The sequence below is a fragment of the Falco punctatus genome (assembly GCF_963210335.1).
Source record: "Falco punctatus genome assembly, chromosome: 10".
NCBI classification, from domain to species: Eukaryota; Metazoa; Chordata; class Aves; order Falconiformes; family Falconidae; genus Falco; species Falco punctatus.
In genome coordinates this window covers 1,257,722-1,283,637 of record NC_137590.1, presented here as the reverse complement: position 1 = coordinate 1,283,637, position 25,916 = coordinate 1,257,722, and the positions used below count along the sequence as shown (strand labels likewise).

Here is a 25,916-nt window from a genome sequence, read left to right as displayed (position 1 = left end):
AGGAGCAGACGATGGAGAAGCTGTATTTGCTTCAGCTGTAGATGGTGTGAGGTGACTCCTGATCAGCCCCCTCTCCACTGCTGTGGATGAGGTGTGGCTTCTCCAGCATCCCTAGAGAGACCAGCCCATGCATCAGTCTCCTTCCGCACTGGACTGTCACTTTCCCTCCAGCTTTCTCATGCTAGACTTGTCCAAAGTGATTTTTGCTTCCAAACAAGTGGAGATGTGGGAAGCACATTGTTACTAAGGTCTGCTCCTTGGGGCTGCCTTGCGGATCTCTGCGTCCTTTGCGCCCTGCTGGAGGGCTCTGCATGTGTCCAACCCCTTTGGCTGTGGCTGCGCGGGCTGGAGAGCTGCTCTAGTGGCCTTCAACTGCGTGCCCTTGTTGCTGTCAAGCAAGTTTTAAGCTGAGGGAAGGCTGGAATTGGGTGATGATCCTGGCAAGAAGGGAATTACTCTTTAATTACATTATTTTAAGAATCTGGTTTGGTAGGCATGGAGGCCTCCCCAGGGTGCTCGGAGCTGAGTCTCCCTGGGGTGCTCTTGATGAGGACCCTGGTTTCTGCTGGGTGCTGGGCATGTTCTGGAAGCTGTAGTGGACCCTGGCTGTTGTTGTGTGTGGCAGGTCCTCAACCACCCTCTTCCTCCCAGAGCGTTCCCTCCTTGTGCAGGGGTAACCTCCACGATTGGTGTCAAAGACCCTTGGTGTACGCGTCCCTCACAGGGTGTGAGGTGCCTCCTCTGCACCGTCCTTGTGCCGTGTTGATTGCTTTAGCTGCAACTTCAGATGGCAATGCAGTCATTAAACCAGACATCCCTGCAAGGAGCAGAGCCCTGGGCTGGGTCACAGGGGTGTGGGCTGTCTCGGAGGGTGTGATGCAGCTCTGGGTCAGCTGCAGAGCCTGGGCGTTTGTGTTGACGGTGGTCTGGCTTTGGCTGCAGGTGATGTGTTCTTCCCTTGCTGTTTTGGTTGCTTGTTGATGTTGTCCAGAATTTTTATTTTTACCAATATTTTGAGAAATCAGCATTTTCCAAAACTCTCAGAGGACATGTTTTGTTTTGGAGGATGCTTCTAAAAAAGGGTTTTGAAGTCCAGTGTTGTATTTCTGGTCAAAAAGCATGAGGGCAGAAGAGAGCCTGTGTTCCTGGCATGTGGGGGTGAAGGTTTCGGTACTTTTCCTGTCCAGTGCAGGCTCAGAGCTTGCTGCGCCCCCTTGCCTGGGCTGCTGCCGTGGTTGCCACCACCACAACAACCTTCCAGGGTAAGTGTCTTCTGGTATGTCATTTATGGGTGGCCAGGACGGGTGGCTGGGTCACCTGAAGAAGTCACTGCAGTGTAGAATGGGGAAAATATTAAAAATCAGTTTTCTTCCCCCAGGTAGTTGAGCTCCCTGTTAAACTCTGGGTGATGACCTTGGTCCTGGTGAGGAGCTGGATCTCTCACTGATTTACACAACAGCCTTTCACGCTTTCTGCTGGCAGCACCAAGCCCTCGTTCCATGTATAACTTCAGCGTCACTCTGTGTTGCCTGTGTTCCTCCTTGCTTTAGCACTGCTGATGACTTCTGCATTACTAGAGGGGGTTTGCAGAGACAGACAGACAGACTGGTCAGGAGCCTGATTAATTTTGTCTCTGAAAAAAGAAATCTTGCCCATAGCTAATGATGTTTCTAAATTAGGAAGTCGCAGAGAATGGCTTGTTGGTTAAAGGGCAGGGGGTGGGCTTGGCTGTTCCTGGGCTTGCTCTGAGTTTCCTGCCCAGTCTCACAGACATCACTTGAGTGTCCTTTGCCTTAATTTTATTTGGCCATGGATCGGGGATATTTCCCTGCTGCCTTGGGCACAGCACTATGGTGCCTGAGTGACAGCTGGGATACTGGTGGGGAAGCAAGTGTGTGCGAGGAGATGGGCTGAGTATGGGCTTAAGCTTTGCAGCAGATCAGCGTGGGCGTCTGTAAGGCCTGTGTTTAGCTATATAGTAGACTTTCATGTGGTGCCTGTCACTTGGAGGTCTGAGCTGAGTATGAAGCTCTGTTTTAAGCATAGATACAAAAGAAGAAACACAAAACGGCAGAGGTTCCTGAGTCCCTGGTTGCTGGAAGCTCCTGTGCAGAAAGACTTGTACAGCTACAGATACAGGACTCCTATGGCACCGAAAAATGTGCTTGCACTGAGGCTGTGACAGTGATGACTGCGTGGCTTATTGTTCTCATTTGAGCAGTCGGGTGGCTCTGAGTCAGCAGGTTTGGATTTGTCACCACTGGGGCAATGGCACGGGGAGACCTGTGCGGTTCTGCGGTGCTGAGCGGAGGGGCTGGCCCTGGCTGTCTCCTCCTGCATGGGGATGCTGGGATTTGAGCCTGGACCCGTGCTCATTGTTGGCTTGAGCCTGGAAGGGTTCGTATGTGTTTGTGGGAGTTGTAGGACAGTCTCCTTTGGCAGCTCCTTTCCGGCACTTGCCCTATGCCATTTGGGTCTATAAAGTTGAGCCTCACCACTGCCAGCGAGGTAGCTTGCTGAGTGGACCAGTCTTTCTCATGCACATCACCTTGTCTGGATTACAGGAGATGGGAAGCGTGATGGGAGGAGACTGCCTTTGGTGAGGACATGTTGCAGTATTGCCTTGTAGTTGCAGATCCATCTTTCCTCTCCTCCCAGTCCTGGGGCAGAAGCTTGTATGTTGTCCAGGACCTAAGTGTGCCTTAAAGGGGAGAGAAGGAGATCTGGGAACCACATCTTCCACCGTGGAAGCCCTGGCTGCTTTCTGCAGCAGCTCTCCCGTTGGCACAGCGTACCCTGGTGCGGAGCGGGGTGTTGGGCCCAGGCCCCATGGATGTCCATCCCCCCCCCTTGTCTTGGATGATAGTTGCTCCCTCCGCCCTGCCTTGCTCCAAGGGGGTGAACTGTCTGGGGGTGCGCGGAGGCAGCTGTACCAAGAGCTGCTGGGCTGAGCTTTTGTACAACTGGGACAGAAGCCAAGGTTTGCTTTCCTTGTGCCAGACAGGGAGCTGTGGGACTGTGTGGAAAGGTGCAGTCATCCTAGAGCCCTAGATGGGTGATTTGGTACAAATACTACAAATGCTTGTCTTAGTACACAGCTGAGGGTGCTCTGAACTGATGCTGAGAATTAGTCAGCGCCCTGCCTATAGTGTGTGCATGCCCACGTGCATGCTCACGCACACTCACAGGTTTGCTGTCTGGGAGGATGGGAGTAGCAGACAGAGCCTTAAAACCTGGATGGTAGTGCTGGAAGAGGAATTTCTTTCAATCTTCTCCTGCTGGTCTGTCTTTTGCCCTCCAGAGGGCAATAGGGGCTCCCCGGGGGCTTAGCAATGCCCAGGGTGCCCAGGCTGGGGGTGCCCGGCGCAGGAGCGGTGTGTCGGGCAGCAGCCGGGTCAGGGTGAGCAGCATCGCGTGTCCGGTGTGATCACAGCCCAGAGAGGGGAGACCGGGCTGACCCTATTGTGCTGAAAACACGAGGCAAATGAGGCTGAAGCTGCAGATCTGCAGTTGCCAGCCTGTCAGCAGTTTTACTCAGGCACTGGGCCTCTTTGCGGTGATGAAACGTTGTGGCAGTTCAGTATCTGCGCCACCCCCCTTTCAGAAACCAGCCCGCTGCCCACCAGCTATTAGTGGACCCTGCAGGCATCTCACTGGGCTTTGCTGTCCCTGACCCCTTCTCAGTCACAAAGACCGACGCTCCTCTGCAAGGTCCTGATGATGGGGTGGAAACCAGGGCTAGGTGCTGCGTGAACGTAAAACCATCCTGTGTTTTGAGGTGATGCTGAATGAGGATTCATAGCCCAGCCCTGCTGCCAGGTTCCACCCACCGGCTCCTTCCTCCCTCTGCTTCTACTAACCCACTGCCGGCCCCGCTCGCTGCCACGCAGCGGAGCCGAGATGTGTGCTGGTATCCTTCCCCCAGTATCAGATGGAGAGGAAAACACAGGGTGGAGTCATCTCCTGCACAAAGGAAATGTTGAGGTATCGTTTCTGCCTTCGGTGGATTTTTTAGGTGGCTGGGGAGAAATTAAACAGGATCTTAACGCATTCACAGCCCCTTTCCCACCTCATTTTCCTGCAAATCTGTTGTTGTCGTGGTATCTTTCAGAAGATGTTTTTAGCTTTGCCTTTTCTTTCCCCCCCCCCCCCCCCCTTTTCATATCAGGCTTTTGAAAGGAAACGTGTTTCTATGGGAGAACAGAATGAGCCATTTCACGAGACATTTTGCTATGGGCAGAAGGGCCCGGAAATTTGATTGTGCGTTTTAAATGACACATTCCCCTTTGTAATCAGCTAATTGTACTTGCTGGGGTGAGTGCCAGCCAAAAGCCACCCTGGCCAGGCCAGAGGCAGGCAGGTGCAGACCCTGGTGGGCTGCAGGGCGGGAGGGGGTGCGGACCAGCCCTTTGCATCCTCCACCTGCCCATCCACATGGGACCAGCCACGCGTGAGGGGCTTCGGTGCCAGGAGGGATCCTGCAGGTTTTTCTTAATGATCCTATTGGGGAAGCAGTACCCCTGTGTATAAGAGAAGCAATTAAATGCCCTAATTAGGTGCACTATTGATCTGGCAGTGTTTCTGCTGGCAGGAGCTCCCGTTGAGCATGGGATGGTGTGGCACCTGACAAAGCTTTGGGTCTCTGTTTTGCTGGTGATGAGAGGGATGTGGCAGAGGTCTCCAAGTGGGAGAGCAGCTGAGGGCTAAGGGGTGGTTGTACAGCTGGGTCTGCTGCTCTCGGTGTGAAGGTGCAATTTGTTGCAAGAGTATAAACCCGACGTTGGTGGTGGACGTTGGGGTGGAAAGCTTCCAGCCTGAATTTTCAGCAGTGTTGCCTTTTAGGAGATGTACTGCAAGTCCTGACAGATGAAGGTCCTGCAGGGTGACCTGGCGAGAGCAACAGAAACCTCCTCTGAGCTCTGATCTCGCTCTGGGTGTGTACATGCCTATGTGAGGCAGGGGCCATTACTTCTGCAAATTCACTGAGGCTTTTCTTCAGGGAACCAAAAAATGCTTTCTTGTAGTATGGCATGAGTAAATCCATGTTGTCACCTTGGCCTCGTGTGGTACATCTTTAAGAAATGCAGCTGGCTTTAGGGTGACCGTTGGAACTACTGCAAGACGTAGAGGAAACGCAGCTGTCCGTGCAACTTCCACCGTTGCTGTGAGCCCACCTGGCTGCCTCTGTGCTGCTGCAAGAGCCTTGGAGCCCAGCGGCAGCCCAAAGGCCCGCAGGGTTGTGGTCCATGGTCACCTCCTGCAGAGCCTGGCTGGGCCCAGCCTTCCCAGCTCTCCAACGCTGATGTGATCCCAGCACAGCGGGACCTCACTCCAGTCGTGCTCGGCAGAGCTGCCCTGGGGCTGCCGTGCTGCCCTGCCCTGCTTACGTGCCTGCTCCCGGCAGATGTGTGAAGAGGGCAGCATGAATCCTTGTCCCCTTCCTTGCCCTTTGGTGTACCCATCAGCATTTTTGCAACGTGCTGGCTCAGATTTGGCCTCCCTCCTAACCCCAGCCAGCGGTTGAGCCTGCCAGTGGTGCTGAGCAGGATCTGCCCCTTGCACGGACCACAGTCTTCATCTGGATGCTGTTGTGTCCCAGCGCCTGCTTCCACAGCCAGCATTTGCACTCACCCCATCAGGGTCAGGCTGGATGGCTGTGATGATGACGTTGTGACAATGTGGGTCACTGGGGGATGCTTTCAAGCCTGGGGCAGTGTCTGTGGCTGAGATACACTGGCCTGGTGCCGGGGAGAGCTGCACAGCAGGTGATCACGATGCAATCTAGCATGGATTTTTGCTTGCAGGAGTGTTACCGGGAGCTGCTTGTTTGTAGGCAGAAGTGAGCAGGGTTGGGGGAGGGTCTTGCTCCCTCTGCCTGTATTCTCAGAACACTTCATTAATATGAAAATAATTGATGCAGTAGCTCAGATCTCAAAATGTCTATAGCTCAGAGCCTGCTGTGGTGCAGCCAGCCCCAGCGAATGCTGCTTCATGCAGCAGAAGATGGGAAGGAGGCAGAGCTGGTGTCTGGTGGAGAGCACAGGGGCTTTGTTTGGCAGTGTTAACACAGGCGGGTCGGGGAGTGCTCTGTTGCCCTGCCTTTGGTGACTGCATCCTCCGTCCTCCCTTGCAGGAGAAATACAGTGTGGCCACAGTACCCCTTCTTCTGGGTCTGTTGAAAGCCGGTTGCTCTTGTCCCTGGTTGCGTGTCTGCCTGACCATCTCTGCTGAGCATCTCTTGACGCATCCTTGAGCTGGGATGGGAGAAAGCAGAGTGTATGAACCCAGGAACAGCACAAGGCAGAAATTGCTGGGCTTGGTAGGATAGGAGCAAGGCCACAGAGGCTATGCCAAAGAGGGGAGAGTGCCCCACAGGTCCCCGCAGCTTTGTGTGATGGTCTGCAGGTGGGAGCAGGGGCTGCTGATACTGGTGTCTGTTCCCCAGATCAGCTTGGCCTGTTGGGGCACCCACATGTTCTGCCACTGGGAGAGGGCAGAGTTCTCCTGGTGGGCTTTTTTCTCCTTTGGCTCATTAGCCTCTGGGCAGTGGCGTCTGCATGAGGAGAGGAGGCAAGTGAAGGGGAGAGGTCTCTTGTGGGTGTGGGCACGTAGATAGTGGCATGGGACAGTAGCCTCCACATGCCAGCGGCATCCCTTGGTCCGTGGGCAGTGCAGGCTCTGTGCGTAATTGCAGGCAGGTTGGGGAAATGCCATTTCCAGGTCTGGGAGAGCAGTGAGCTGTGCACCAGGGCGCACGTTCAGCTCCTGTGCTGGGCACTGGTGTGGGGTATTCAGGCCCTGTGACAGTGGCCCCGTGGTGTGTGTGGGTGGGGGGACATGGGGCTGTGGGTGCAGCCAGTGCTGGTGCTGGCTGGCCAGGTACAGGGGTGCCCCGTGTTGCATCACGGCCCCGCTCCCCACACCGTGAGACAGACAGCTGAGGGAGTAAAACCAGCGTACATGGTCGCTGCAAAGAAACCTGTCCCTGATGGGCAGGGGTGTGTGAGAGCGTGCCCAGAAGCAGCCTTTGGTGACACCCTGTTTGTGCTTCTCCTTGTGTGACAGCAGCAGAGAGCGGGGACAGGACCCTGCACAGGTGGTGGCTGTAATTCCCTCCTCTTTCCCCTACCTCTCATGCAAATCGTTTGGGGTGCAGTTTCTCCCTGCTCAAAGGTGATTTTGTTTCCTTGGAGGTGCCGACGTTCCCGGCCTTATTGCATCAGGTTTTTCTGCCAGGGGGGCGGCAGTGGGTCCTGTCCTTGTCCAGGAGGGAACGGCTGGAGCCCCGCATGGTAGCTGCCCAGCCGCGGGTCCGTTGCTGCGTGTTGCTGTGCTGCCTGGGGACTCTGTCCAAACGGAAAGTGGAGCAGCTTTTGTGTCCTGGGTGAGCTCTTGGGAGAGTGCTGTGGGTCAGTGTCGCTCAGGGTAAGCCGTGTCGGGCTGCACACAGCTGATGTTTGCCTGCAGAGTGAAAGGGTTTTTTGCTGAATCCATGGGAGGGGTGGGTGCTTTGCATAGGTGGGTCATCACACCTGCTCTGCTGCTGTGCTTATGGGAGGATGGATGGCCCTTGCCTGTTGAAGGTATGTCTGAAAACTGACCCTTGGACAAGCAGAAGGTAGCCTCGCTGTGCCGTGAGGTTGTGCTGGCTCCTTCATGTAACTGTAGTAGTGTCTGCCGGGCAGTTTCCCCCCTCCATTAGATTTTCGTAATCTAAAAAGTGTCTCTGAAAATGCTGTGGCAGGATTGAGGCTGCTGCTGTTAAAAGTGCTGATTTTACTGCTGGTGTGGCAGAGCTGCTGGCTGCTCCATGGATGAGGGAGTGGGGCTGGCTCCCGTGGGTCCTGCATCACTGACCTGCATCGTTACCTGGGGTAAAAGCCCTGCTGACCAGATGCCGCCCTTGGCGTTACCGCAGGGGTCGTGCCGGTGAGCCAGAAGGACAGGTGACAATGGGGTGGCACAGATGGCCCTGAAAGGAGAACTTGGGCAGTGCCAGGAGGGTATCTCTATTTCACTTCTCGGAGGTGTGTTGGTTCTGCGGCACTGCCTCTAGTAAATATTTGCTTTTATCACTCAAATGAGCAGAGCTGGCTCACAACGCACACAGCGGGTAGACTGACTGCATGAGAAGGTGCTGTTTTCACATCAGTCTTTTTGAGAGTAAAGTGGCATCTAACGTAAGCTGGAGCTTACATTCTCCAGCAAGCAGATTTGTATGGAGTCTAAACGCAGCGCTCGAGCCGCGCAGGCACCATCTTGTGATGAAGTGTCTGGCTAACATCCTTCCATGCACTTGCCATCATCTCTGGGAAGGGTTTATTTTCTTTTTAACCAAATCTGATTTCTCCTTTGCAGGTTCTGAGTCGTGCCTGAGCAGAGCGCTGAGAGCAGACCCCGGAAGCAGCGTGAGTTTATCCTGAAAGCTTTTTTTCTCCTTTCCAGATCCCACATGAGGCTGAGTGGCTTTTGTAGCATAGAAGGGGTGGCTCAGCACGGAGCCAGTGCTGCAGGGAGGTTCGTCTGCCAGAAACCCCCGGCAGAACTGAAAATCTGGCCTGCTACCACCAAAGCACAAAACTGATGGGCTTGGGCTTGTTCTGGCTTTCTTCACATGTTGGCATTTTTTTCCTGGTCTTTGCCTGCTGACAGACCGACTTTAGGATGTCACTCTCTAGTGCTGAGTTTCCAGGCTCTCTTTTGTGTGGAGGATCGGAGGCAGATGGCATGTTTGCAGACCAGCCGCTGTGTTCCGTCGGGTGTGGATCCAAGCCCGGGTGCAGGTCCCCAGCTCACGGGGGCTGGGCACGGCTGGCCTGAGGTGCATCCTGGGGAGGCTGCCACCGCCGGGCAGCTGGGGGCCAGGGGTGGGAGAGGAGAGCGATAGGTCCGAACTGCAGAATCAAATTGCTGGGATGCCTGAAAGAGCATGTGGTCCAGACTTTCTTGGAGACCCCTGGGGCCCCTCCATCTGGGTGGGCTGCTTCACCCCAGGACCCCAGTGCATGGTACATTTGCACAGTGTCATCCATGTGAAACCAGATGTGAGCTGCTTCCATGCATCCTGCGGACTGGGGGGGCTGGGGATAGATGGGAGGACAAGGTCTCACTTCTGCTTTTGCTCCCTGACCTGCAAGGTGAGCCTGGGCGGGGAGCCGCGCAGGGGCTCTACCCTCGCTCTGGCTCCAAGGTGGGAGGAAGGTGTTGTCGTCTGAAAACTGGGGACAAGGAGCTTCATGGCTGCTGTCCTGGCTCTTCCCTGGGTGACAGGAACATGTGGCTCATGCACGGCAAGGCTCGCTGCATCCATGGAACCCCGCTGCCTGCTGGGGCTCAGCTCCTGCGCACGCGAGGCAAAGGGTGCAGAGGCAGGCAGCACCCTGGGTGCGGGCAGGGGATCCATGTCCTTGCCGAGGGCTGCGATGGGCTGCCGTGATGTGCTCCTCAGGGCTAGAGGTGTCTCTGGCCCTGAATGGGGCAGCTTGTTGCTTTTTATGAGTGCTTTCTCACCAGCAGTGCTACAAGACCATCCCTCCAGGAAAGCTCTTTGTGGGTCTGGCACGATTCCAGCTCTGCCTGTGTTTGGGGGGGGTGTGCCTGTAGGGAAAGCAAGGAGGACGACAGGGCTTCTTGTCCCGCCTCTGTATGCTGAAGAGTTTGGGTGGTGAAGGCCAGTTTTGGAATTGGTGGAGGCAGAGGTGCAGGCTCAGCTTCAGTGGTGGAGTGCATGTGATCCTGCATCGCCACACGCCTCAGTTTGCCTCCAGCATGGGGTGGGATGCCTGTGGGCTTCTGCAGTGGGCCTCCGCGTGAGGGGGGCTGCTTGGAAGAGTGGGCACCAGCCACCGCCAGTGTGGGAGCGTTTGGCTCCTGGGCAGGAAGCTCAGCCCCTGCATGGGGGTATAAGTCCCTGTCGGGGTTCCCCGTGCTGGGGTGACATGGGGAATGCAACACACAACACCACCTCCACCACTCCTGGTACCCAGCCAACCCTTCACTTCTGCTGGGGGACGGTGGTCCAGGTCTGGGGGTCTTTGGTTTCATGTTTCCCTCTTTCAGTTGTGTCTTGTGAGCCAGTGCTGGGGACTTGGGGAAGCACTTGCACAGCAGAACTGCTCCGTGGCTGTGCATGCGGGGCAGGCTCTCCCAGCAGCGTGCCGGTCTCCTGTGGGTCCCAGCTCCCTGGCAAGTCCCGGCAAGCAAAGCCTTGCCGGCAGAGCTGGGCCAGCTGCTGCTTTGTGCCGAGGGAGGTGTCCCCTGGCTTCTGGAAGGGTTGGTGACATTCCGGTCATGGAACAGTGGTTGTGCTGGTGCTGAGTTTCTCATTTCTTTGTATTTCTACAGCTCCCTCACAGCTGGTATAATACCCTACCTCCTGGATGCCATGACGGGCTTGCTGCTGGGTTTGGTAGGCAGGGGTGAAGGGGAAGGACTGTCTCCTTGGGAGCTTGCTCGAAAGAGACGGTCATCAGTTAAATTGTGGTTGTAGGTCCCTTCCAACTGAACTACTCCATCTTCCTTGTTAGTGGCGCACCAGATGTGACCATTACCTTGGGGAAAATGGCATGTCATAGCCATTGCTTTACACCCCAAACAGGGCTCTGGGGCTGTGGATCAGAGGATGATGACTGTAGGCAGACAGCCTGGGCCTTCCTTTGGAAGAAGGAGAAGATGGGAGGTGCCCGTGCTGGGCTGCTAGCAGTGGCTGCTCTTACTCTAGGTGCTCTTCACCTACTCAAGCTCCTCTCCTCTTCCAACACACTGCTTACAGCCTGGCCTTGTGGTTACCACGGCATTTGGTCTTGTGTTCTTCTTGCATGTAAGGTAACTGATCCCCTCTGGCTGCTACATCCCGGTGCGAGACGGCTGAACCCATGGTCTCTACCTTCTTGTCTGCAAGCGGAGATTGCTGCAGAGACAGCGGGTGACCTGGAGTAGGGACAGGAGCTGCTCTTCATTGTCACCGGTGGAGGAAGAGCGTTCCTTGGTGATGGGTGGTCCACATGGTTTGCAACACCCCTGCCTGCTTCTGGTGTGTGTTTGAGGTGCCTTGCTGGTGCTCTGCAGTGGTCAGCCACAGGGCATATCTGCAGCTACCTGAGCTGGGTTCAAAAGTTATGGCTGTTGCCATAACAGCCTTTGGTTCAGTCTCCCTCCATCCGCTTCACCAGCCCAGCCCCAGGCTCCACTCTGGTGCCATGGCTGCCTGAAGCTTGGCGCAGGAGGGGAGAGATGGCTGCAGTGCTGGTGGTGCCGGTGTCTCCCTGGAGAGCCTGGTCCCTACCAGACAGACTGCTCTGTTTGGCCACAGCACCTCCTGGGCAGCTCTTTCCCATCCAAAAACACGTGCAGGGGCCAGCAGGGCACAGCCAGCTTTGCAGCAGGGCAGCCCCGTCCCCCAGGTAGAGCCCTCTGCACTGTCTGGATGCAGCACTGAGATGGTTTAGCCCCATAACTCTGCTTGCAGGTGGTTTCTAATGGCTGCAAGGCACAGATGAGCACAGAGCAGCTGCTGCGGTGCCTCCCCAGCACCCCTGGGCAGGATTAGCTCATTATAAGAATTGGTCCAGGATGCTGCACAGATCACCTTCTGCCTGAGAAATGCCGACAGTTTTATGGAGTAGTTAGGAGGGTGAAGCTGTTCTTTCCCCCCTGCCCTTCACCCTGCTCAGCAGTGGGACTCTGGCTGGGCAGGCAGCGCTGCCAGCCCCTGGCACAGCGCTGCTGCGGGGCAGGTGCTGGCTCGGTGGCAGTGCTGTGCCTGCTCCCCCCGCCCTGGCTTAGGGCTGCTGGTGCACTTTCCTCTTGATTTGGGGCCCATCCTCACTGCAAGACATGCCTTGGTCAATGAAGCTTACTCCGTGCTGTGCCATCCCAGCTGCTTTGGCCTGGACTGTGCAAACAGGTTTGTGGTATGTGGCAATGCGCACCCTGAAGGCTGGTGAGGGTTGCCAGTTCCCTTAAACTCAGCTTGGGAAAGGCTGGCTTCTGGCCAGACACCCTGCTCACTGTGGCTGATGCTTTTAACCTCTTCTGCATCATATCAGTTAAGAGCTGGGCTTCCCCCGTGTTGTGTTACAGCTGGGGTGGGCTGGGACACCCACCCATCTCCAAGCCCTCTACCTGAAAGCTGTGCTGGGGCTGTGGTCTTGCCCCACCTTTGACATGCGGCGCTGTCTGCTCGGGCAGCAGGAGATGGGGCTTTCCTTGGAAGATGCAGCTTCGCTGCTCTGATGGCCGTGTGCTCGCCCAAGTCCTCAGCAGGACTCCGCGTGGCAGAGCGCGCTCTGTTCCCACGCGATGTACTACCCTCACCACTGATTCTGGATGAGGGTGTGAAAGGCTGGGATGGGCTCCTGCCTTTCTAAGCTGGTGATACCATCAGGCCTGGGTGGAAAGGAAGAGCTGTCTGTTCTCAGATCCCTGTGGAGGAGGACTTGCCCCTTGGGACTGGTGTTTCAGCAGCTTTGTCGACACAGCAGGAACCAAGGGATGGGAGGCTGTAGGCAGCGCCTGAGCAGGCGCAGGGCAGGGATCTGCAGAACTTGCTCCTAAGGGTGGATGCAGAGGTTGGACCATGTCCGGGAGAGCACCCAACCCTGGCATGTGTATGTTCCAGGGCGTCATCTTCCAACAGATGGGTGCAGGTAGTGGCATCTCTTTGGGCTTCTTCCAGCCTGGCTCCCCCACGGCCCTTGTGCTCTCTCCTTTAGTCTGGGATGGAAGCTTTCAATTTTCCTTTCTTGGCTTTCTTCCCTATTGCTGAAGGGGTTAAACAGTGTTTGGGCCACTTCCCATCTTCAGCAGCTACAAGAGCAGATGCTCAGAGCTGCTGAGTGGGAGGCTAACAGGCTCTGTGGGGCACAGTCTGCTCCCCTCGTTGCAGCTTGCCAGGCTCAGCCCCATCCAGGGTGCAGGTCTGCGGTGCCAGGGCTTGCCTGCCTTCTTGGTGCCTCCTCAGGGAATGGCCCTTCCATGGGGACTGGGGGCTTGTCGTGCCTCTGCATATGGCATCTCAGCCTGCTGATAGGCTCCTTGGCACAGCTGGTATTTCCTCTACTGTGACATTGCTCAGGGACCTCTGGGAAAGGGCCAGTTCTTCATGGAGCTGTGTGCTGCCCTGCGACTCAGATCTTGGCTTGTGTCCTTCCCCACCTGCAAAGAAGGCAGAACACTTGGTGATGGGGAAGCTGGCAGGGCACCAGTGGGAGCTTTGTGCTGCGGTGAGGAGTTTTCGGAGCCTCTGAGGCCACCAAATGTGCTGGATGGAAGGTGAGGCTGGGTCTCCCTGCCACTGGTGTCACCTGGAGGATGCTCATCCTGCTCCCACATGCACGTAATGGCCCAGGCCGTTCAAGGTAGCTAGCGTTAAGACCGCATCTGTCACTCCACATGTGGCTGCTGCACAGGTCCCGCTTCCCTCCAGCCAAAAGCCCAGCAGCGCCCAGTAAACCCCACGGTGGTGGTGGCTGGTGGGATGAGCAGGAGTGCTGGCACTCTCTGTGACCCTGGCATGCTACTGCTTGTTCTCACTGCAAGGTTATGTTTTAATGATAAATTTTGGATGGAAAAGGCAGGAGGGCAAGGAAAGGAGAGGGCTGCTGTCATCCTGCTACGGATTCAGCATGGCTTTTGCTGTACAAGACTGCTAAGCTGCAAGTAAGAAGGCACTGGTACCCAGGTTGCCGGGGAGACGGAGATGTTCAGACGTGGCAGATGCTGCGACCATGCCAGGCGGATTGCCATCTCACCCCTTCGCTGCCACCAGTGACAGCCCCAGTGGCTGTCCCTGATGCTGTTGCAGGGGACGCAGTGCTGAGCAGTCAGTGTGTGCTGCCTTGTCCCGGGAGGCACTGGCGGTGGCTGTGGCTGTACCAGTGCCCTGGATGGATGCCCCAAGTTGGGGCAGGCTGGGAAGGGCCGGCCAAACGTGAGTGTGCCCGATACGGATCAGGGACCCATGCGCCAGGGCCGTCTCTAAGTGGGTCCCTTGTGCTGGCCCCTGTGGGGTGATGCTGGTGTGGGGTGCGAGGCTGGCTGGGGTGGCAGGTGTCTTTGCTATTGCTTGTCTCATCCACGTGGTGACTGAGACTGGCAGCCCCTTCTCTTGGAAAGTCTAGACTTCTCTTCCAGAAGGAAGGTCCTGCCTACTGTCCAGAGGCCATGCTGGGAAGCAGCAAACCCATCAGGGATGGCTGCCAGGTATGAGAAGCCTCTCTGTCTTGTTCCCCTGATGCTGCAGTGCGAACACCGGAGCCTCGTGCTTGCGGCAGTCGTGGTGCCACTGCTCCATGCCCAGCCACCCTGCTGCCAGGCTGGGCTCTGCAGGACAGAGGGGTCAGGCTGGGAAGGACTGGGCTGCTAGAGGTGCCTGGGAGCTGCCACTGGCTTTGCATCCCTGGTCCGGGCTGAGGCTGTCCCAGTGTAGCTGGGAGGACAGGAGCCGTGGCAGCCTGTGCCCAGGACTGCTTGGCACAACCCGTATGCTGGGGAGTGCTGCTGCCTCTGCCAGCTGCTTGTGTCCAGGACCTCCTGGAGACAAATTTCTCTCTTGGGTTGTGCTGGGGGGGTGCCAGCTTGGCTGCGGAGGGGGGATCCCTGCTCCCTGTGTTCAGGCTGGCTGCAGCACCCTCCTGTGCCAGGAGCAGAGTTTGTGTCCAGGGTGCCTGGATTGGGACCTTCCTCTCCAAGCAGTAGAGCAGGAGGCACTGGTGGTTATTATGGGCTCTGCCCACCTTGGGGCTCTGCCTTGGGTGTGGTGGGGAAGAGAGGCTTCCTTCAGGTTTGCTTACCACCACCCACCCCCTTTATTTATTTATTTATTTATTTTTAAACGTCCTCTCCAGCCTTTCCTTCTGTTGTTGCTTAATTGTCCAAGTTCCCTGAATACCTGTCACCTGCCTGGGGGTAGAATTTGAGACATATCAAAGCCAGATGAGCTTCTGCCAGGTGCTAAGCATACATCCTCTGGGAGCTGGAGAGAGGTTAAACAGCCGAGAAAAACAACTGCTCACGATTGTCCAAGAGGTAAAATGGAAGGACTGGGGGAAAGAAAGCAAAACCCGGCATTATTTGCTTACCAGAAAATGTCTGCCTCCTGCCTGGGAGGCCAGCTGGTGTAGTGGGTCCCTCCTGGGGTGAGGTCTGGAGGATGCTGGATGGAGGAACACCAGGCTGGAGGAGTTCCGCAGTGGGAGCTGGGGGTCTCTGTGCATCTCTCTCAATTTTGACCCTGACATGGGTTTGTACAGCTGTTTGTCAGGGTTATATCTGTGCGTCATCTAAATGACTCTGGTTCCTGCCACCCCTCTGACAGGGTTGGCATCTGGTTGCATTGCGTGGAAGTGGAGGAGCAGTGCCAGGGATGAAAAGGGTTAAAACGAAGTGGCAAACTTGGTGTTATACCTGGGCTGGATTCCTGCGGGGTCTGCAGGCACAGCAGGCGCAGCGTGGGCAGTGAGCCCAGGCAGCAGGAGCAGACCTGCACCCACCCAGCTGCCTGCGGCTGGCAGAGACCTGCCCGCACCCGAGGGGGCTGAGCCAGGCTTCTACTCACAGCTGAATGGGGGGGAGGGAGAAGGGAATTTTAAACTTCGTATTTGAAAATAATACAAATCAAATGGAATAAATCCCAAGTGGTGGCGTCGTTTGTAGTCTGGGGAGCAGATCAAGGCAGCGCCTGGAGAGGTGTCAGTGGCTGGGTCTCCGGTAGCAGCCAGCTGCCGTCGTGCACGGGGGAGCATGGGGGGAACACGGTGTGGAGCTCAGCCGACCAGCCTCCTGCGGCTCCTGGTTGCTACCCTGGCCCTGCTGATGCCTTTGACCAGTCCTCTGTGCCTTATTAAACCTTCCTTTGAAGAAGAATGTTTTTTTTTAATTTGTTTCAAAAAAACCTATAGTAGTCATTTTGTTGCATCGCCTTGCCATACCTTAAAACCCCAAAGAGCAACCCAGCTAAGGTACTCTGTTCACTGGAACACCTTTGGTTTTGATGATGCTGGTGAGCAAGCTGGGCATGGGACGCTGGGCCACGTCAGCCAGTAGCATCTCCCCTGCCCCCTGGCATGGCCCTGGGTGGGGGTGCAAGGGAAGGTGGGGGCCTTTGGGAGAGCAGCCTGTGGAGACCCAACTGCCAGTATTTTGGGCAACTTTAATGCCCGAGGCCTTTGGCTGCTGCAGGCTGGCAACCATTACCCAGCTGCAAGGAGGCTGTTACTGCAGGGTTGAAAGCTCGTGGAAGCCCCCCAGCTTTTTTAACGAGACTTTGGGGCAGTGTGCTTGCTGTCACGTCAATTTCTTGCAGTGCTGATGATTAATCAGCTTTTCAGGTGCCGAGTCAAAGGAGAAGCTTGGTTTGCTCTTGAGGTCGGACCTCTGCTAGAGCACCAGTGCCAGGGATAGTTTAAGGAAGCCCTAGAAAGTCTATTTTCCAGTTTTGATTTTCCATGGTTAGGATAGCAATTTCCTCCTCTTTCCAGCCAGCTAATCTGTCTTCACTCAGAAGTGAGATGAACAGCAGCATAAACTGCAGGCAGTGTTCAAAAAGGTGCTGCAAGAACAATTTTCTTCTGTGAGCTCCAGCTCCTGCCTGTTTCACTTACTGATCTGCTGCTTTTCTTCCTGTGAACCTGAAGCATTTTCTTCCCTGCAAAGGAGTTTTGAGGTGTTTGGAGGGATTTTTCCCAAGTACATTTGCCTCATCAGTTGGGAAGCAACAGTGACGCTGAGGCTTGTGACTTGCCCTTTGCAGCTTGGGGACTAGCTAGGGGAGAGCCAAGCTGTGAGGGCTGATGCTGGGCCAGGGGCGGGGTGGGCTCAGGCACGCCGGTGTCCCTGGGAAGGCAGGTTGTGTGGTGCTGTGGGAGATGCTCGTTCCTGGTCAGCCAGGCTAGCTGCTTGAGATGGCCTCAGACGGCACGAAATGGTTTCCATTTATCCTTTTCCTTTCCCTATCTAGGATTTGTCAGCTTCTAGAGGCAGCAGCTGGACTTGAGGTGGGTCTGTCTCGTGTAAAAGTGCTGCTCCCGTTCCTGTAGGCCGTGGCTCTGAGGCAGGGCTCCGGGCTGAGGCGGGGGGGCTGGTGGGGTGCACAGACAGACTGCTGCAGTGCATGTGCCTGGCATGGCCAGACCCTTGTGCTTCAGCTGGAAGGGGGGACGCTGGTGGGTACCAGGTGGAGGTTTCTGGTCTCACCGCTGCTGCCAGAGCCATTCCAGCAGAGCTGGCGCTGCTGCCAGGGACACGCAGGTGAGGTAGCTCCTGAGGGATGCTGGTCGCTAAGCAACTGGCAGAGGTGGAGCTTTCTGTGTACCATCCCCAGCACCTCTGCCTGTGTTGCTGCCTGTCTGCTCTGGCATTGCCCCTCCGTCCCCAGGCAGCGCAGCCCTGCCTGCACCACCCTGCCCTGGGGCACCCCAGCGCGTCTCTGGGAATTGCTGAACCCTGGTTTGGGGTTCCTCTGCCCAAGATCGCTGACACCAGCACCCTGGGGAAGGAGGTTGTCTTGAAACTCTGTTGACCCTCTTGTTTGGGGATTCTACCTCAGTGCTGCTTCCCTGCCTGGTTCTGCCATTTGGCACTGAAGCAAGGCAAAAAGTGGGGAGCCCAGGACTCCTGCACCCCCTGGCTCACATGCAGCTCCTTGGCTGGGCTGGGGACTGTGGGTGCAGGGCAGGCGGGCTGGCTGCGAAATGCTGGGGGAGTATGTTTTGCCTCTGAGACAGTTGTCCCAGTGGAGCCTGGGTGCCTTCGGTCCTCCTTAGGTGGTGGCTGCAGGGAGACAGGGGCAGTCAGGGTGGTACGGGAAGGCTGGGTGGTACACAAAGGCTTAGGGGACATGTCGGTGGCTGTACTGTTCAGGTGTCCCTACTCAGGGGTGTTCCTTGGGGCGACTGTAACTCTGCCTGGGTCCCTTTTCTTTATGACCTTCCTGAAGCCTGGTGTTGGAAAGTCTTTGGGTCAAATGACATCCTGCGGTGTGGGATGGAGCTGTGCCAATGACTGCTCAGGGGCTGGAGGATGGGGAGGTTGCTTTGGTGGTGGCTTAAACCCTTCAGCGCATCCACAGCGCTGGTCCACCATGTGCATTGGAGGATGTGTGCTGCATGTTAGCCCACCTGCTTTCTCCCTGCCCTCTCCGGTAATATTCCTGCCCGCAGCCAGTGCTTCTTGCTGGAACTTTGCCGGAAGAGCTGAATGCCCCGGGTGCACCATCATGTCGTAAATCTGTCTCCCCACTGCTAGTGTGCTCTGAGCTCTGCTGACAGTGCAAGCATGCCTTTTAAAAGGTATGTGTTTGCCTGGAAGAGGCACATTCCTGGCTTTACAGAGCTGCCTGCAGTGAGAGAGGGACAAGCCGAGCAGCCTTTGGCTTTGCCTGGAGCAGCGGGCAGGGTGCGGGCAGCCAGTGGAGGGTGGTGCGGGGCAGGGTTCTGGTGGCTGTATGGTTTCTGGCACAGGGTCTGCCTGGTTTGCTGCTGGATCCTGGTGTGAGGGTCTGTCCTCGATGCGCCCTTTGCTCCCGAGTGGCTGAGCTGCCACCCTGCCGCTGGGAGCCTGTGCTTTGGGGTCCCCGTAAGCCTGTGGGCTGGTGTGGCTGTACCACCATGAAGGTGCTGCATGGCCATGTGGCCGTCGCGGTCAGGGAGGGGACTGGCAAGCTGTTCCCTGCCGAGACATGCTCCTGTCCCTGAGAGCCAGCGGCGGTGCTGGCAGGGTGCAGCCTTGCTGCCAGGCTCCCTTCCTGAGGAGGCAGTGCTGCCTGCCTGCCTGCACCTGCCTGCCTGCACCTGCCTGCTGAGCTGCTGAGCTGCTTCGCGGATGCCTTGGGGTGGGTGGCCGGCAGGGATGGCTCCTGGGGAGCCGCAGCAGTGGCTCTGCCTGGGAGCAGGGGCTCGTTTTCAGCCGGTTGGTGGCACACAGGCATTTCTGCTTGTGCTCCGAGTAGCTGTCATCAGGGGGAGGGAGCTGAAGTGTGAGGGAGACAGGCTGAAACCGGAGGGCTCTGGAATAGCATCAGCCCTTTGGCACCTCCGAAGGCTGAGGGGCTGCTCTGGACTGGGCGGGGGCAGGCAGGGCCCTGGCGTGGCTGAGGGCATCGACTGGACTTGGCTTTTGGAGGGGAAAACAGGTGAGACCGGAGGGACCCTTAGGTGCCACGGAAAGCAAAGAAGTCCCCAGTGTTGCTAAGTGGGTGGGTTGTGGTCTGCCAAGAAGATGATGCTGTGGTGTCCAGCTGGGCTCAGCGATGGCACACAGCGTGCCATGGCTGGTGGTGCTGGTCCCATCCCACGTGCTCACGGGGGACTCTGGGAGCAGGGATGGGGACTAGGGGTGGCTGGGGGTTGTGGTCTGTGCCAGCTCTTTCATCTCAGTGATGGGTGGTGTCTGGGCTGCACTTTCATCTGGAGAAGTACAGGGTGTTTTTGCAAGGGCTGAATCACTGCTCTCCTGACCCACCGGTTGAGAAAGCTTCATTTGCATGTTAATGAAGTTGTGTGGAAGGTGTTTCTTGGCTTGCTGAGCTGAGCTGTCTGCTGCAAGGGGTCACAGCAATTTATTCCTGAACTTATTTATTCAACTGGGAGGTGTCACTCAAAAGGGTAGGAGTGAAACCTTGTTTAAAATGGCCTGAAATTGCCCAGGTCTTGGAAAACAACCACGTGCTGCTGTGTGTGGCAGGAGCAGGGCAGCAGGGAGAGGACATGCTGCCTTTGCATCCTGGCAGGCTTGGAGGAGGTGGTGCCTCAGGCCTGTCCTGTGCCCCCGCCAGGGATGCAGCAGAGGTCATGCTCCTCTTCCCTGGTTTTTCCTGGTGTCAAAATGGTTGGGGCCAAAGCACAGAGGTAGCGTGCTGGGGGGAAGGTTTGGTCTCTTGGGATGGACTCTGCCCTGGCTGCTCTCCACACTGGCAGCGGAGCTGGGGAGGCAGTGAGTTGCCATCGGTGCCTAACTTGGCTGACTTGGGGGACAGCCCTGCCTTCTCCCTGTGAACTCGGGGGCTTTTTAACTCCCCCCCAGCTTTCTCATGATTCATTTTTGACCCATAGCACAATGCCTTTGGAGCTGCAGGGGAGCTGAGCCCAGCCCCCAGCGTGTGGTTTGGTGAAGTAAGCTCAGGCTCCTGCTTTAACCCTAAAGCAGGTTACTGCCCACCTCCCCGGGGCCATGCCGGCGGAGGACAGTGTGATTTGTGGTGGGGGAGGCACTTTTCTGCCTGTCAGCTGTATTAGCAAAAGCCCAGCATCCTGCTCTGGGGTCAGATGTCACCACGCTGCCTGGCTCCTGCATGATGAGTGAGCAGATGTCCAGGCTCTTGACAACTGCTGACATAATATAAATCTATAATTGCTCAAACACAGATTCAACACGTGTCAATTAAGTCTGAGCTTGCTGCAGGAGAGCAGCTTTGCCAGCCCCATTCGGAGAGGTGAGAGCCCCATGCCATGAGCTCCTCCCCCCTGGTGGATCCCAAGGCCTTGGAGGTGCTATACAGCATCACTGCCCTCACATGAGTGTGTTGCCACAGGTGTTGTTTACTCTCATATTTTTCCACGCTTGACCCAGTTCATTGCTTGGCAGCTCCAGCCTGGCTGTCGTGTACCCTGTCGATGAAGAGCCACCATCCGTGTCTCATCATGGTGCTCAGCAGCTGCTTCAGCCCTGGGTTTGACTCCTTTTCCCCAGCTCAGCATCCCTCTGGAACTGCAGATCAGGTCAGTGGTTGCAGGGCACACCAGCTCAACAGCCCAAGCTTGCCAGGCTTGCCTGGGGCTGGAAGGCAACCACCTCTCCTGACAAAGGTGCCTGCAGTAGCCATCAAAGCCCTGCACTGATTTAAAGCCTGCTGAGAAGACAGAGAAGGCTTGGTCCTGTCTTCAGGAAGGGACTGGTCCAGCCAGCCTCAGTGAGATCTTCTGTCCTCCATCACCGAGCAGGCTCTGGGCTGGACCAGTCACCTCCGCTGGAGCGGCGGGAGCTGCTGGGAGCAGTCTGTTGTGATCAGTTGGTGGTGATCTCTGCAGCCAGCTGGTTCAAACCTCATTGGTCTTCCCTGCCTGAAGGCAGGAGCTGTGGCAGGGCTGGGTCCTGGTGCTGTGCGGTTGTGTGGTGGGCCAGCCTTGGTCCAGTGAGCAGGACAGTGCAGAAGAGCTCTGCTGGGCCAGTGTGAGGTCTGCTCACAGGCTGGGGCGAAGAGGGAATGCTCACACTATCCTTCATGTTCCTAGAGTGACCTACTTGAGCTCACACCATCCTGCTGGGCAGGAGAACGTCGTGCTGTGTTGGTCTGATGTTTCCTTTCCAAATGCTCCTGGCACGCGGGTGGGAGGGAGCAGGCCTGGAGGGGGTGTGATGGCAAAGGGGTGAGTTACGGGCAGCGTGGCTGTGAGACCATGCCTGTATGCAATGCCGTGATTGCACATGTGATGCAAGGCTCATGGATGGATGGAGGGGTGATGTCTGCAAGCACTTCATGGTTGCAGGGAGAACTGGTTGAGGTGGATGGGTGAGCAGTAGAAGTGTCTCCCAGCACCCCAGTGCCCAGCTGCTTCTGCAGTAATAGAGCCCTGCTGCACAGGGTGCCTGTGGGGAGCAGCGCCTGTGCTCTCGTGCTTTAGTCCTGCCTGTTGTGTGCACGTCTAAGCGCTTGCTGGGTGGAGGAGCCAAGTCATCGGGAACTGGAGGATGCCTTTGGTGTGAGGCAAGGGGGGAACTGCTTTACTGTTGATGGAAAACATCGAAAGATTGTGATTGTCTGGAAAAAGACTTGGATGCTAAAACATCCATCTGTGTGACTGATCTGAAGAACAGAGAGAAAATATTGGGACATGAGGAGGGAATGTAGAGGGAGGGCTTAAGACAACTGTGCGGGCATGAGGGGGTTAGAAAGCTGTGGTTACGCACCAGACGGCAAACCTCAGTGCTGTGATCACAAAGCCTTGCTCTCCCAGCTAACAAGGATCTGCAGGAGCCAGCCAGAGATGAGAAGTGAACCCCAAGTCCATCCAGCTGCAGGCAGCGACAGCATGTGGACTAGACCTTCATGGCACATCCAAGACCCTGGTGGCAATAGGAGGACTCAAATCCTTTTGGTTCGGACCCAGCAGCACTCGGTGCGCAGCTGCCCGTGCCTCTGCCAGCTGTTTTCTGCTCTTCCAGGGTTGAACAGAGAGGAGCTCCTGGGGCTGGTCCTGCAGGGACCTCCCTGGGCAGCAATCTCTGCCTTGGCTCAGTGGCACTGTAGACCTGTTGCTCTCTGAGGGTCTCCAGATGGCCTCTGGGAAGGGCCAAGGCTGGAATCTGATGGACCTGAGAACGGGGTGGACGCAGGTCCTGCTGGTTGAATGGTGGCTACAGGTCGTTGCTGTCCCTGGGCTGAGTGAGCTACCACCGGTGTTGCCTTCTCCTCCGTGCAGGGCTGAGCTGCTGCCAGTGGCTCTCTGTGGGGCTGCTCCCATGGAGGGGTTGCTGTAGCCTGGGGACAGTGGGGAGCTGCAGAGCTTGATGTAGTGGAAAGGCAGAAGGAGCTCTGCCCTGGCTCCTCGGGACAAGGACAACCACAGCCCAAAACTACAGGGAGGGAGGTTTGATGAGATGCTGGAGAATACCTTTCTGATGTGATGAGGGTAAAGCCCTGGCCCAGGCGGTAGTGCAGGAGTTTCCACCACAGGAGACTATGAAAGGCTTGTGGGGCCGATGTGGATAAAGCTGCTCCCTGCCTTGAGCCAGATGGGATTGAATGACCTCTTGAAGCATCATCTCCTTCTGGGGTGGAGGGCTGGTGCGGCCCCCTGGGGCTTGTGGAGGCGGTGTGGGGACCTGGAGGAGGGCTGCCAGGAGCGGGCTCGTGGGGGGCTGCGGGGACCAGGGCTCCCACGTCAGTCGCATCCAGAGCGTCACCTCTGTGAGTCAGCGTTTCGCTGCCGATGATTCACAGCAGCACTGCAAGACAGCCACGGGCTGGTGCAGGGCTAAAATTAATTGTCTGGAAGGAGAGCAGTGCAAGAGTAGGGAGAGAAGATGTTTTCTCTCATCTTATCAGCGTTTCCCAAGCCTGGCTGCGAGGTACACCAGCACCGAGATGGAGAGAGATTGTGCTCTGCCTGCAAAGGGAGCTCCACCGTTCAGTCCCCTCCCTGGCAGCAGCTGGGGCACAGAGTTTGGTGCCCTGGCACCTTGGCAAGCTGGTGGCTGCATCCAGCTATCATTGTCCTAACCTGAGAGCACAGTCCCCTGTTGGCTGGACCTCCTGGCGTGCTGCTTTGGTCACAGGCAGCTCCTGCCCTCCTGCGAGCCAGTGGGGAGGATGAGATGACCTCTCTCCTCCCCGTGCCTGCATGGGGACGCATCTCTGGTCCCTGCAAACCACACTGCGGGGCTCCTTGCTGAGCAGGTGTTTCTGTAATTCAGGTTAAAAGTTGGGGTCACGTGCCTCCCACCAGGAAAAGGGACATCTGGCATAACTCTAAGTCCGTTGGGCTATTCTGAACCAACTCAAGGATAATGGACAAGTACTGTTGTTATGCTTCAAAAATATTTGGGTATCTTTCCAGGTCCTTTCTGGGCTCGGATACCCTCAGCCTGAGATGTAAATTGTCAGAACTGCCCACGGGTGTAATCCTTGCAGGAGGCTCGGCCCCATCCTTGATGCTGTAGCTCACAGCTGGGTTGGAGGCTGAAGTACTGCATCCTCAGTGCGCACGTGTCCAGGCCGGTGCTTTCCAGCCTCTCATTTCCTTCTGAAGGATTTTTGCAGACCAGGTGCCCTGCAGCAAGCTGGAGCCTGATGTCAGTGGTTTTTTTGGTTGTATTTTGCAAGTCATTGAGGATTTTTCCATTTGTCCCTGGTTTGGGTGTCTGTAGTGTCTGAGCACTCCAATGCCAAAGGACGGATTCTCCCCAGCTCTGCGGGGACGCAAATGCTGTTGCTTGCAAATATGTATTGAAGTGAGACTAGTGAAGTATTTTCTTAGCAAAGCAGAGTCAGAGCTGGGAAAGGAAGGTTGTGCAAGGCTGTGAACCTCTTGCCATCCATCTCCACTGAGGCACCTATTTGAAGGTTGTTTTCTGATGGGGGGGTGTCTGGCTGCCCACGCCATGGACCTTCGCAGCGCAGCCGAACCCAGGTTCCTGGTTGCTATTTCTGGCTCCTGCTCAGCCCTGTGACTCCTTCAAGCTCCTTTGACACCTTGTTGGTCCTTTCACGTATCTGAAATGCTTCAGAGCATGGAAATTTCCAAGTTACCGGTTTCCCCACAGCAGCTGGAATCCAGCTATGCCGCAGGTATATTTTAGGACTCGGATGTAGGGCGGACACTGCAGTGCTGGTCGCTGTGGGCACAGCTGGCGACCAGTGTCATGGTGGCTCTGGGACTCAGACCTTCTGAAGTGATTGTGCATGGTGCATTTGACTGTGTGGTGATAACACTGCATTAATGTATATTATATATATGTTATGTATATGTTCTGAATATAAAACAGGCAGGGAAAGCAGCCTGGGCAGAGCTAATTGCTGCTGAAAGACAGACAGGGGATGGAAAAAGGATATTAAGCAGGAGGGAATCTGTTCCCAAGAACTGGCTGGCTGGTGTGCAGGCACTTCTCATGTCATGCTGCCATGAAGCCAGAGCAGTGCTGGGGGGAGGTGGCATCCCAGTGCCTGGAGGATGTGACCTGGTGGGGGAGCCGATGGGAGAGGAGAGGGGGGCCGGGAGCATGTGGGACTTGTGAAGGTGGGTGTGGGGCAGTGCCAGGGGCTGGGGCAGCTCTGCTTCTGCTCCACCAGGCTTGGTGGCATGGCGTGGCCTGTCCCCTCCCTGTCGCCTCTGTGGCAGGTGGGGAGGGCTGGGGGGGCCTCTTTCCTCCTTGCCCTTGAGGCTTACCCTGTGCAGCCAAGCCCCAGTCCAGTGAAGTGGGGTGCTCCCCCCAATGTCTGCCTGCCAGAGCCCCAGATCCGGCCAGCACATCTCCTGGCAAGCTTTGCATCAGGTCGGGGTGTGCCTAGGGGCATCTCTGGGGACCGTGGACACTGGAGCGCTTTCCCAGGTAAACTGGAAAATGTGAGGACAGGCGGGAGCGAGCCCCTGGAGGCTTGCCTGGCAAGCGGGGCACCGCACAGCCCCGCAGGACCAGGGGCATGGTGCAGCGTGTCCTGCCCTCGGGGGTGGTGGGAGGTGGCAGGACCCCGCTGTGGGCAGCACTAGCGGGGGTCTGGCTTGGGTTGGGGTGCACCACACAGTGCAGTTGCAGTCCTGGGGCAGGGCCAAGTACCTTCTCCTTGGCACCATTTTTTTTTTCTCCGCAGTAGCCCCAGATCTGCCCATGTGACCTGAGTCCCTGCTGTGTCCCACTGTCCCATGGTGTCCTCTGTGTGGAAGGTCAGAGCTGATGAAGGAAGCCTGTGTGCTGCTCCCCACCCTGCCACGCCTCTGAGCAGACTTGCTTTTTCTTCTCCCCACCCTCTGTTATCCCTCTTCCGTCCCTTCTGGCCTTTAAAACATTTGTCTCTTATCTTTGATAATAGCCTGCAAGGCTTGAACATCTCCAAGGGCTCAGAACTATCCTTGCCTTGGAAAAAGCGAAAAAGCTCTTTCTCCTGTGCCTGGGCACCCGCAGAAGGTGTACATCCCTCTGGGCAGCAGCGTGGGGGGGCGGATATCTCCCTGCACAGGGGAGGGTTCCTCCTCCTCTGCCCTCCTGCTCCTCGTTGGAGCTGCAGGTCTTCACCAGCAGATGGGCTGCTCCAGGGTTGCTCCTGCCCTGGCTGCAGGCGCTGCCCAGCAGAGTTGGCCTCGTCCAGTGGGTCAGTGCCCCCAGCCCAGCTTCTTAGTGGGATGTGGAACCCAGAGATGGACAGGGGGCCGTGCTGCCCGTGCTCTTGTTATTCAGTGTTATTTGGTGATGCTCTGGGGTTTCTT

The 25,916-nt window shown here is 56.6% G+C and overlaps 1 protein-coding gene across 1 annotated transcript in view; it reads left to right on the top strand.

Moving 5' to 3' along the window:
* Window positions 1–25,916, top strand: part of EPB41L1 (erythrocyte membrane protein band 4.1 like 1) — a 79,144-nt gene that overhangs the window by 17,778 nt on the left and 35,450 nt on the right. The window contains exon 4 of the mRNA XM_080405344.1: window positions 8,359–8,408. The gene's annotated coding sequence lies outside the window, so the exon portion shown is untranslated. The remainder of the gene's footprint in view (window positions 1–8,358; window positions 8,409–25,916) is intronic.